Here is a 13,314-nt window from a genome sequence, read left to right on the forward strand (position 1 = left end):
GAACCCTGGTCTGCGGCTCCTGAAGATGGGTCAGCCAGACGGGAGGGGACCCTGAGCAGGGCCAGGCCCTGTAGGGGTTTCTGGGGACTCAGGGAGGGTGTGCAATGCTGTCCGGGCTCTGAGAGAGAGCAAGCTCCTTGCTGGTCTTCTGGCTTCATGGCGCAGGAACCTATTCATACCAAGCTCCAGAGGGTGCTGTCTGAAACATCCAGAATGAAGAGCTGGACCACTGACTCAGCCACTCTACCCGTTGGCCATCTCTCTCTCTCTCTCTTTCACAGTCTCCCTCTGGCCACCCTACTCCCCAGCACCACTGCCTGCCATGCTGTAAGGCGACCTTGGGTTTTCTCTTCTTCACAGCTGCTCTGTACATGGGGTTCTATAACTACCTACCCGGGCTACTGTCCTAACTATCCTCCTAGCCTTGGCCCTCGACACTAAGTGCCCTCCCTCTGTTTCCCACTGAAATCTGGGGAAGTGAGTCTGATTCTCAGAGCCCAGCAGCTCGTCAGCGTCCCTCCTCCATTAGCTCTGGGCCTGGCAACAGGAACAAAACAAATATGGCTGCCAAGCCTTCCCTCCACAGGGATTAGGTGAGGGCAAGTTCAAAGAAAGAAGTAGGGACTGGCAGGTACCCCAAAATATATCCCCTGGAGTGTATCTGGAGTGTGTATGGGAATGTGTGTCAGGAGAGAGTGCAGGCCTCCTAAGTGTGAGGGGTGGGGGTATGCAGGAGCCCACCGGATGAGGGGCACATGGAACTCCCTATGGGGAACTGGGTGCCTGGAAGCCCCCTGCCTCTGGGGCCTCTCCAGGATGGCCAGCTTCTCTCTTCAGTAGGACATGGAAGGTGAGGAGGAAAGGAAAAATATTATAAATGGAAACCTGTTGGGGCGCCTGGGTGGCTCAGTCAGTTAAGTGTCCGACTTAGTGTCTGCTCAGGTCATGATCTCATGGTTCATGAGTTTGAGCCCTGCATCAGGCTCTGTGCTGACAGTGTGGAGTCTGCTTGGGATTCTCTCCCTCTTTCTCTTTGCAACCTCTCCTGCTTGCATTCTCTCTCTCTCAAAATTAATAAATAAACTTAAATAAAAGATGGAATCCTGGTCACTGCTAAGCCGCAGGTACTGCCTTCTGCCAACATCGTTTTCTCTGAGAGCAGACACCCTGGTGGGCAGCGTGAGTGAGTAGAGGCCACCCCAGCCTCCCGTCGGCCTTAGGGCAATGCTTCTCCACAATGGAGGGACCTGTGAAATCCCATTTGGGCTGTGACCATCTTTAATGAAATAGATGAAGATTAAGTAGAACACTAAGAGTACTTCGTAGGGTTACAGAGCAAGGGTGGAGATTGATCGTGAAACTTGCATGGCAGTTGTGTGTGTGTGTGTGTGTGTGTGTGTGTGTGTGTGTGTGTGTGTGTGCTGAATCATGATGTGCAATTAATTCTTATTTGTGGGTTGTGGTTGAAAACAAAAAGTTTGAATGCCACGGCCTTAAAGGCAGGAAGTGGGCAGGGGGTGGGGAGGGAGAGGCAGGGCAGTATGCTCCCCTAACTTTACATAAAAAGCGAACCATCCAGGCGTTCCAGCGCGGAGCTTGAAACCGGTAGTGCAGCTAAACACAGGCCCGGGGGTGCCTGGCCAGGCTTCGTGGAGGCCTGCCCGCCCCACCCCACCAGCTCCTCCTGGGACTGGCTTCTTCCTTCTTGGGGCCCAGAATAAGAAGTCCGCAGGAAAAGCCCGAAGAGTGCCTGGCTCAGGGCTGCGAGCAGGTCGCAGTCCCCAGGTGCAGGGCCACCCATCACATCCTCCAGCTCCTGCGTCACCTTGGGTTTCTGTTCTTCGAAACCCACCCCTCAAAGCCCCCACCCAGAATCCAAAGGCTGTCCCTCCACATAAGACCATAGCGTGCTGTGGGGAAAGTTACTCAGTCCCACACACAGGTTGATGCCAGGACGAAGCAGCATCTCTGGTCTCAATGAGACCTCAGGGCGTGATCTCCTCCCCGCCCCATCCACCCGCCCTTGTCCAGTCCTGTCCTCCAGCCTCCTGCTCAACCACGCCCATCCCATTCTAAGCAAATTACCCAACCATCACCCAGACGCCCTACCTGCTCCCCAACCCGCAACGCTACCTCCACCCTCTCCCAGGCTTATCTTCTTCTGTCCAGGCCCAGAGGATGTGGTGTCCTTTCTCCAGTCAAGGCCAGCCCCTCCCCCAGCCCCTGACACTGCAACCTCCTTCTCTTCTGGGTGGGACTTCACTCCATCAGTTGGTCCCATTCCAGTACCTTCCCCGGGTCTGGAGCCTTGGGCCCTGAGGTTGTGAGGTCTAACCGTCTGCATCCTTACCCTTTGCCAGCCCCCCCTCTCCACTCCCTCTCACGCAGACTCCTCTGCCGAGGAAACGGCCCACGCTCTGTCTGTCCTTGCTCACTCGTCATCCACCACGCCCTACAGCTCACATCTCAAAAGTTCTCTAAAACTTCTCTTGCAAGCTCACCTGTGACCTCTTAGTGGCTAAACCCACGCTGCTCTTGGAGATCGGCCCTCACAAGTGCTCTGGATAGTTGAAACTCTTCCCTTGATTCCGTGAGGATGCCCCACATCGGGTCTGCAGTTCCCCCTGAGTGCCTCTGCCCATGCCATTTTTGTTGTCTTCATGGGTGCCTGTAAGTAACTAGGCACTGTGGGGCTCCTGCCAGCTCTGTATCTGGCACCATCCCTCCACGGCTAAGGGGGTTGACTGTCCGCGGCTCACAACTTCTCTTCATCAGGGAACTGCCCTCAGAGACAGAGACCTCCTTGCCTGGGAGGTTACCCACTCCCTCCTGCCCCCGCCACACACACCCCTGCCAGGAAGCCCGCAGCCAAAGACTGAGGGCTAACAGCATAGCCTCTTTGCTGCAGTGTGGTTAGTGTTCCAGAGTCTTCCTTGTGAATCAGGCTAGACTCTACCTGAAGTCATATGCTTGTGCTACTCTGTCCCCTTCCCTCTTCTGCCTCGCGACCTCCCTTGTAGGTTTCTCCTGAGGGAAGTCCCTCAGTGAATTGCAAGAATCTGAAGGTCTGCCTCGGGCTCTGATCCTAGGCAGCCAGACCTAAGGCAGTGGGTGCTGGGAGTGGGCCTGGGAGCCAGCCTCTGAGGACAGGATGCTAGAGATAGTCACTGCGCAGATGGCAATGGTGCCCCCTCCCTGGTGATAGCACAGGATGATTCGCTATGACTTTCACCTGCAGAGAACTGGTAAGGGGCCTGCACCATCTGGGGCAATCAATGTCGCTGGCATTTGAGAGGTAAGAGGAAAGAATAAGCATGAGACTATGGAAGGGACTGACCATCACTAAGTGCCATTGATTCACCCAAGAAAGGAAATTACATTCTCAGATGTCTTACTCGATGATTTAAAACAAAGTGTGAAAGTCCGAGGAAAGCACTGAAGGAAGGAAGCACTCAAACACGCATCTCCTGCGGCTGGAGTGCAGATCAGGTGTGGACGTCCCTGGAAGGGCACGAGAAGTTCAGAAAGCACCCAGAGCTTTGGACAGGTGTCCTATACCAAAATCAGACCCCTAACAGGGAAGGAGTGAGACCCCAAGATGTGGGATGGGGTCAGTTGGACCAACGCCTCCCCCTTGGCAAATATCTATTGCCACTTGGAAGATGTGTTACAGCCAGCTGGCAGAGAAAAAAAATTGCTGAACTTGGTTCACAGATGAGACAACTTGGGGTGTGGGTGAAAGCTGCAGATAGGGCCCCCTTCGAGATGGAAAGACCGAGGTCGAAGGGGACCCTTCCACCAGGCAGGGATCTGGGCAAGACACCTGGCCATCTATTTTACATGGAGAGAGAAATGACCTGAAACGGGGGGCAGCTACATACTCGTGGGCAGTGGCAAGTGGCTTAACGAGTTGGTGAAAGCCTGGAAAGAGCAAGATTGGACTCCCAGGGAGAGGGAGCACTGGGAAGGGGGCATGAGGAAGTGGGCAAGAAGTGTGAGCATCCACATAGCACTTTTTTACATGCACCGGACAGCATCCGCTGCAGATAATGGCGGACACTGAGGAGGTGAGACTACTAGGCCAGCGGGTGTCAGCCAGTCTCTGTTCTAACCCCTCTCCCCCCATCTAGGCTTGCCCAGTCTGGGCTCAGGACCAGAGTATCATGGAGACAGAGATCCAGTTACAGGTGAGCCCACCAACTTGGATTTCCTCTCCCGAAGGCTGACCCAGCTGCTGCCATGGCTGAACATCCGACCTGTCATCAACAGAGCCCATGCTGAGCCCCTGAGACATTAACGCCCCATGAGGAGGCCAGCTAGCCCCTTGGTGGCAAGTTTATCACCTAGGACCCCTTCCACCCTAGAAAGGGCAGGGGTTCACTCTGATCACGACCCATCCCATGGAGCCTTAGGCCACCACCACTGTCTGAAAGCTCACAGATGTTGCTTTCATGCAACATCACTGCAGACCAAGAGAGCCTACTTACAGAAGTGTGGTGTGCCCGTGGATACCCTCTGATAGGTTCCACTGCCCTACGGTGTGACGCACCATGCAGACCTCATGGATGGTGGAATGGCGTCTTCAAGATGTAGCTGAGGTACCAAAGGGGATGGCATCCTGGGCAAATGGGATGCTACCCTCCAGGTCACACTGCACATGGCAAATCAATGACCGCCCTATGTCTACCAATAGGCAGGCAGATTAAACTCAACGTGAGAAGAAGTAGACCTGAGCAGAGCAAGGGGAGGACTGAATGCTCCCCCCAGTTGCCCTCTGCTGGGCCCAGGCACCCCTCCCCCAGCTGCGGGATGTCAGCCCTTTCCCTAGAGAATGGCCTTGAGGAGACAGGAGAAGTTGCACCTTCTCGGGGGCAGCCATCAGCCATGAACAATGACCAACACAGAGCATAACATGAATGCCCGCTCTCTTCCTTAAGGAGAGGCTCCTCTGTGATGCGTCTATGCTCCAAAGCCCTCGCTCTGGGATCAAGCCAAGAGGGGCCCCTCGCGGCCCCCACACCCCTCTTACAGGTGGTTCCAGACAAGCCAGCTCACAATACATCAACGTCACAAGAATCCCCGTCTCAGGCTCTGCTTCCGGAGAACGCCACGCAAGGCAACTTCTCTTCATGTTCTCGTCCTCTAAATATTGGTCTTGCCCCTTTCCTACATCTGCTATTTCTCTGTGTGCATCTCAATCTCTCCTATAACCTTAATAACCAAGCTTTTTTTCCAGTTCATACATGTTCTTATTAATTTTTAATAGTTCATTTTTCCAACAATGTTGAAGTCGTTAGAAAATATTGAAAACCTGACAAATAGGTGTAATAAAACTTACATTCTTTTAAACTTAAATATTTCATTTTTACCCAAAGCAGAATCTATTATCATTTTACTTTCCTGTCTTCAATGGAAGCAAACTCATCAGTATCTTAAAAATATACTTGTTGCCTATCTGCTTTTCAATGGAGATTTGCCATATTTTATCATTTCTCATAATCTAGTAACAAGCTTAAATAATTTCAAAGTGATTTCAGTTTATAAAAACCTCATTCACAGGACCCCACTGTGTCTATTATTGTTAAAGAGATTATCAAGACCACTTCCAAATTTGGATAAGATTACAGGATGCAAAATTTGTGAATCAGTTTTAGAAGAAAAGGCATGATGGTATTTTTTTAATGTCTTAAAATTGATACATGCATCCACTGAGCTATACATTTCCAATTTCTTTCTTTTTTGTTTATTTTCCTTTTTAAAAATTTTTTTATGTCTTTATTTTATTTTGAGGGAGAGGGAGACAGAGTGTGAGCGGGAGAGAGGCAGATAGAGAAGGAGACACAGAACCTGAAGCAGGCTCCAGGCTCCAAGCTGTCAGCACAGAGCCCGATGTAGGGCTCAAACCAACCAACTGCGAGATCATGACCTGAGCTGAAGTCGGATGTTTAACCAACTGAGCCACCCAGGCGCTCCTCTTTATTGTTTATTTTCTAATTCAGACACTATATTCATGCATCTTCTTCCTTAAATATCTATTCAATCCAATGTCTTATTTCTATCCCTAATGCTGTTATTGTAATTCAAGACCACTGTCGGCTCCCGTCTGGACCATACACGGCTTTTTACCTTGTCTCTTTGCCCTGGTCTTGTTCTCTTCAGATCCACCATGACACAGACTTCTGTCGGTCACTCAAACTTGGTTCCTCGAACCTTCTGGGCACCTGGAATGATCACATCTCCCCATCCCTTATAGGTGGGCTCATGTGAACAATTCTGGGAAATAGGTTATGAGCCTAAATAATGTGGGTCACCTCCAGGCCACAGCATGTAGTCACCATTGTGAGGCCCCCAATATGCCCTCCCCCTGCCATGTGACAAGGAAGCTATGTGTTATAAAGAGTACAATAGCAGGATGGCAGGACTCTATCAGCCTGAGTCCCCGAGTGGCTTCCGGACCCAAGCATCCCACTGAGCTATGCTGGCAATGTCTTTTGAATTAAAAAAAAACAAACTTTATTATATTAAGCTAATGACATTTAAGGGTCATTTTCTTCTTTTTTTTTTAAATATGGGTTTGCCTCTTTTTTTTATTAATTGTTTTTAAAAGTATGGGTTGCCCTCTTTTTTTTAATAAGATTATTTCTTTATTTTGAGAGAGAGAGCACATGCACGGAGGGACAGAGAGCGAGACAAAGAATCCCAAGCAGACTCTGTACTGTCAACACAGAGCCCGATGCCGGGGCTTGAACTCACAAACCGCGAGATCATGACCTGAGCCGAAACCAAGAGTTGGATGCTTAACCAATTGAGCCACTGAGGTGCCCCTAATTATTTTTTATGTTTATTTATTTATTTTTGAGAGAGGGCATCTATGAGTGCAAGAGAGCAGGGGAGGGGCAGAGAGAGAGAGGGAGACAGAGAATCCCAAGCAGGCTCCTCACTGTCAGTGCAGACCCCGGCTCAGGGCTCTATCGCATGAACAGTGAGATCATGACACGAGCCAAAATCAAGAATCCGATGCTTAACCCACTGAGTCACCCAGGCACCCTGAGTGTTAATTTCTTACTGCAGCAAAATCTAGCCTATTCTGCCTCATCCATCCATCCTTACATAACTACCTACTGCTAATCATCGTGCCATTTACTGAACCTTTGCTACTGGTCAGGTACTATACTAATTGCATTATTTGCTTAATTTTGTTTATTCATTATAGCACAACCACAAGGCAGATGTTGTTTCATAGAAGAGAGAAGTGAGGAGCAGACAAGTAACTTACCGACAAGGGAGGCTCCAAACCCTAAGGTCTATACCACCAGACAGGGAAAGGTCAGGTGTAAGGTACGATTTATGGGCAAAATAAATACACAGAAATCTTCCTCATTTTCATTAAGACATATGCTCTCTCTCATTTTTCCCCTAGGACAGAACCCTCTTGGCTTAATGTTTTTGATAAGAGATGTGGTGTAGAAGTTTTCTATTGCTGCTGTGAACAGTTACCTCAAACTTAGTGACTTTAAAGAACACCAATGTACTATATTCCATTTCTGAAGGCCAGAAGTGACAGATGGTTTTCACTAGGGTAAAAACCAAGGGGTCAGCATGGCTGAAATCTTACTTGAGACTCTAGGGAAGAATCCATTTTCTTGCCTTTTCCAGTTTTCAGAGGCTGCCCATGTTCCATGGCCAATGGCTTCTTCTTTCCTCCATCTTCAAAGCTAGCCATGGCCAGTGAGGTCTTTGTCACATCTCATGCCTCTGACACTGACTCTTCTGCCCCATATTCCGCATTTAAGGACCAACCAGGATCATTCGCCCTTCTCAAGATCAGGTAATAAGCAACCTTAATTACAGCTATAACTTTAAGTGCCCTTTGCTGAGTACTGTAACATATCCAGAGATTGTGGGAGTTAGGGCATGGACATCTTTGGGATGCCATTATTCTGCCTACACATGGATACAGGGAATTATTTCTCTACTGTAAGAAAACAATAGTGAAAGTTGTTGCTAAGGCACAATGTGCCTGGGCATCAGTATTGGACAGACAGGAGAGGTGGAGTCTGTGGACAACCAGCAAGCATCAGCTGTGATCAAGGGGCACGTGCTTCTCTCGGTGTTTGTTGCTAGGTCAAGGTGCCAACCCAGTTGTTGCCAGGTCTTCTCATTTTCCAAGAGAATCTGGAAATGCAGATTTTTAAAAATGTTAACAAGCAAACAAGAACATGCAAAGATAGCATGTGATTTAAATAATACCCATAGGTAGGCTGCATCTGACTCAATGGCCCCTAGTCCTTGACCTTGACTCAGGGCCATATGGTAGTTTAAGTGGCAGGACTGAGATGCAAGCCTGGAACTGTGGAACTCCAGAGGGCAAGGTTAACCACCATGTTCTGCACCTCTAGATGCTGGGGAGACTGGGGAGACCCACTCCTGCTTAAAGCCCTTCAGAGGCACCAAGACTGGTCCCATCTCCCACCATCTCCCAGCCCTGAACGTTACCCTCTCTTTAGCTATCATTGCATACCACTTTGGCTCTCCCTGCCATATCTCTGCCGGTGACTGTCCCCTGTCTCTGAACGCCACACTAGATTTCTGCTACCTTACTCCCTCTTCCCTGGAAACCACCACCTGCTGCCGCCGAAGGGCAGCCATGTTTGACCCACATGACCAACCCCACCCCTTGCTCTCAGGCAGCTAGACCAAGACGAACACCCAACCCAAAGGATTAGCTGGCCAGTGACCCGTCACATTACCTCCCTTGCTCAAGAATTTGGCCTGAGATGAAAAGGCTGCAGAGTAGCTGCCTGTGGCCCCAATTGGGCTGGAAGCCCAGCCCCCTCCCTGAACTCTTCCTGCTTATAAAGACTCTCTATTGTCAGGCCCCATCTTCGCCTGGAACTTAATCCCTCCCCTCCAGACTGCGTGAATCCCTTGTACCTTCTTATGAATTTTCTGGTATCAAAAGTTAAGTCTTCTGACCCCTGCCACTAGACCAAAAGGAGATTTCTAGCTTTTCACTGAACAGACACCTGTCAACAATGAGAATACGTGTCCAACAAAGAAAAGGTCTCAGGTTTGGCGGCCTTGAGAAGTTCTGAGGTCCAACCAGTGGTCCTTTCTCATTATTATTATTGCTCACTCTCCAGGACCCAGTGCCATCCCTGTGAGGCAGGAAAGACCGCCCCAGCCAGAACACCACTGGTGAGGTAACTAGCACGTAAACCTGCACACCTTGCCCTTGGCAGCACCTCAGTGTCTCTCTTTGTAGCCTGATTCGAGGTGGTTCCTGGCTCCTGGAGAGGACACTTAATGTCCTGCCTTGCAGCAAGCACCCTTCCCTTCTGGCCACATTGGGAATTCATTCTCTTCCTCTTTCTGCCCCTTTCTGATATGTGAGCTGAGCTGTGCTACTATAATAGATAAATGCCACACAATGAGTGGCTTAACACAATGCTCCTATCCTAACTCAGTGTGGGTATTTCTGGTTAGGTGTGGTCACTCAAGGCCTCAGGCCTTCTCCTCTTGTCATTCTGCCCTCTTTCAGTCCTGGAGCTCTCTGCATTCACCTGGTAGATGAGAAAAGACAGGGGTGTCCCACAGGGGTGAGTTTGTGGGCCAGGCCCACGTTCTATTGATCGGGACTCAATCGCCTGACTATACCTAACTACAAAGGTAGCAGGAAAGAGTCAGAGAGAAAGCAATGACCTGAACAAACTTAACCTAATTACATGGGGCTACAAGAGAGACTCCTAGGGACAGAGTCTTCTTGGTCAGCAGGGCCCTGTGCCACTCTCTGGACCAGTCATGTGGACTGGAAAGCAGGATTGTGTCAGCACCCATAGATCTGATGAACCCTTCATCAGTGTATCAGTTAACCTCTGCTGTGTAACAAACAGCTATTTATTTTTCATAGCTTGAAACAAGTACTTATTTTTCCCAGGAGCCTGTGTGTTGAGTGAGCAGTTCTGCTGATCTCAGCCAGTTCTTCTAATCTCTGTTGGCTCACTCGTGCATCCACAGTCTGAGCAAGTTGGTTTAGGATGGCCTCACACGCATGTCTGGTAGTTGGCTCATAGTCAACTGGGGTGATGGGGTAACTGGGCCACATGTGTCTCATCACCCATCCGGCTAGCCTGGGCTTGTTCAAATGGCAGTGGCAGGTTATGTGAGAGGAACGGGAAGTACGCAAGACTTCTTAAAGCTCAGAATGGGAACAAATATTACTTCTATCTCATTCCTTTTGTCAAAACAAGTCACAAAGACTGCCCCAATTCAGGGTGTGGGAAAATAGACACCACTTCTTGATGAGGAGAACTTCACTGTCAATTGCAAGACGTGTGAATAGAGGGAAGAAATCACAGGGCAGACAACTGCAGTCTACCACAGCCAGTTTCTGCTGCAGGGTTTCATGGAAGTTGACAATAACCCTACTTTCCAGTTTGTAATGACTGGTCTGGGGGCGGGCCCAGAACCACACAGGACCAATCAGAATCTTTCCTTGGATTTTCCATTCTAGTGCCAAAATGGAGAAACTCTTTTCCTCTGGCGTAAAGTTCTGAGGATGTGAGTCTAAAAGAATCCCGCTGTCATGTCTCAGACCACATGGAGAAGGAAGCCTGCAGTGTGGGGCTATGAGACAGCCATGTAGAGTAATTGAGAAAAATGACAGAGAGAAAGAGGCTGGGCTCTACCCAGTCACACCCAGGCCTTCCTCAGTCATATGAGCCAGTGGTTCTCCTCTTCTCAAAGCTAATTTGAATTGGGTTTCTGCCAGCCACTACTGCAGCTGCTGGAGAAACAATCTGACCAATGGAAACTCTTCCTTTTGGATTGGCTTAAACCTGGGTATAATTGCTACTGCAGGATACATTTCTGAAGGGCCCCTGAGAGAGATATGGACTAGCGCCAGCCGCCTCTCCCCACAGCTATGCCTTCCCACCCCAGCAAGGGTGAGTTTCCTGGGGTCCACGGGAGAGAGGACCTGGGGACTTGGAAACTCCAAGATCAAACTGGGTAGAGTCTCAGAGCCTGGGATCCCAGGGCTGAGGATCATGTGGTCCAACATCCTAGGCTTTTCTGAGTTCCTGCATCCAGAATTCATGCTTAGAAAATTCTATTGGGGGATGCCTGTGTGGCTCAGTTGGTTGAGCATCTGGCTTCAGCTCAGGTTATGATCTCTCAGTTCATGAGTTCGAGCCCCGCATTGGGCTCTGTGCAGACAGCTAGCTCAGAGCCTGGAGCCTGTCTTCGAATTCTGTGTCTCCCTCTCTCTCTGACCTTCCCCTGCTCACACTGTTTCTCTCTCTCTCTCTCTCTCTCTCTCTCTCTCTCTCTCTCTCAAAAATAAATAAAACATTAAAAAATTTTAAAGAAAAAATAAAATTCCATGTGTCTGAATAAAGTAAGACAACTAGCATATATGTGAATGAGCAAGTGAGCTTTGGGTAGCAGAAACCAACGTTGATTACCCTAACAGAAGGATAAAGGCATTTGTTGGTAGGAAGTGGGGGAGTTGAAATGCTGGGGGCAGGAATGGACAATGAGCCTGTAACAGGCAGGAATGCCACCCCAGACAGGCTTGGGAGCAGGAACTGGTAGCACAGCTTATCAGGCACAGCTATGGGAAAGAATGAATGAATTCCTGTGGCTTTTTGTTTCCTGTCCGGCTATCACATCCTGCAGGAGCACATCTGGTTCTTGGTCAAGCCAAGGGCACAGGCAAAACCATCCCTCTGAGGGGGAGTCTAGTTGAAGGTGCCTCAGGGACCCTTTCAGTTTCTACCAAGAGATCATAAACTGAGTCCAGAGCCAAATCTCAACCAGGTTCTTGTTTCCAGAGCCCATAAGCTGAAAATGGCTTTCATATTTATTAGTGGTTACATTTTACATGATTATATAAGTGCTTACATCATAGTCTCGATTTTGCCTCTTGGCCCACAAAACCTAAAATATTTATTAACTGACTCTTTAAAAAATATTTACAGACCCCTGGCTTATATAGTGGGATCAGGCATCTGGACATATTGATCCACAAAGACAGAAGCTATAGTAGGAAAAAGATCTCCTACAAAGGTAGTCAGGGCATTGGTAGCAAGGAGAAAATTATGGAAGACCAGACAGACAAATGTCTTGTGTGTGTGTGTGTGTGTGTGTGTGTGTGTGTGTGTGTGTGAGCCCGCATGCATGCACACATGTCTTCAAGCTAGGATGTCTCCCCACCAGCTCTGTGGCCTGGGAAGAAACTTGGGAATTAAAGTGATGTAATTTGGACAGGATGCCCTTCATTGTCATTGTCAAGTCAACAGGAGAGATACATTGCAATGCAGTTCAGAGCAGGGAGGAGTGGGAGTTCTCTATGCATCAATCAACATCAAGGTTACTGTCAGGAAAAAGGTTAAGTTTATGTCAGATGGAGACACATGTATGTTTCTTAAAGCTTTGGGAGCCTTCAGCTACCGTGAACAAAGTCCAGCCATCTGAAGCCGCCATGTGGAAAGACCATGTCGAGTCCCACAGAGAAAGTGGGAGGTGCCCGAAGAGTCCAGGCTGTTTGGTCCAGCCCCACCTGTCTGTCTTTGCAGCCTCAGCGCCCGGCATGGGAGTAAGGAAGTCTTCAAGATGACCCCTGCCCAACCACCCTCTGGCAGAGGCTGCAGAAGTCTCTGAGAGAGAATGCATGGCTGGGTCGAGTCAACTCCCAGATCCATGAGCAAACCAGCGGTGGTTATTATGGAAGCTGCTCTTTGGGCCACATTTGTCATGTCACTGTAACGGGTCACCAAGCCAACAGCATGAAGGGAAGTCATCTTTTCCAAGTAGATGGGCTGGATTTCTATTTTAGAAGAACACGAGCTTGGAGAGTGGAGGGAGGAAGTAACCCTTCACCATCCTCCCCACACATGACCCCCAGGGCCAATCCACACGGGCCCCCCTGGGACCCAGAGTGGTGCAAGGACTCTAGGGCGATGGCAGCTTCTTCATCAATGTGGCCTCTTGGGTGATCAGGGCACCTGCTCCTAGAGGTGTGCAGATGGAGAAACAGAAGCAGATTCTGTGAGCCCCTTTCCTCCAGGTTCAGGAGTCCCAGGTCTGGGAGTTCCCTTACCTCTTACCACAGCAGGAGAAACAGGGATAGTGACAGAACCCCAGGCAGGCAATCCCACCAACCCTTGGGTGCCTGACCTCAGGCAACTAAAGAGAAACAGACTGGAAAGATCCAAGGATGGAGGGCACATAGAGTTCTCAGATATCCCACACCACCTACTGAAGGCCCAGGCAAGCCCCTGCTGCTGCCGGAACAGACCAGAAGGAGCAAGT

General features: G+C 49.5%; 1 long non-coding RNA gene across 1 annotated transcript in view; it reads right to left on the reverse strand.

Annotated features, from left to right (window-relative positions):
* Positions 1-7,508: 7,508 nt before the first annotated feature.
* LOC115272623 overlaps positions 7,509-13,314 on the reverse strand; it is a 5,964-nt gene continuing 158 nt past the window's right edge. Inside the window, exon 2 of the long non-coding RNA XR_003900412.1 lies at positions 7,509-8,175. This is a non-coding gene — a long non-coding RNA (uncharacterized LOC115272623). The remainder of the gene's footprint in view (positions 8,176-13,314) is intronic.

Source organism: Suricata suricatta, chromosome 2 (genome assembly GCF_006229205.1).
Source record: "Suricata suricatta isolate VVHF042 chromosome 2, meerkat_22Aug2017_6uvM2_HiC, whole genome shotgun sequence".
NCBI lineage: Eukaryota > Metazoa > Chordata > Mammalia > Carnivora > Herpestidae > Suricata > Suricata suricatta.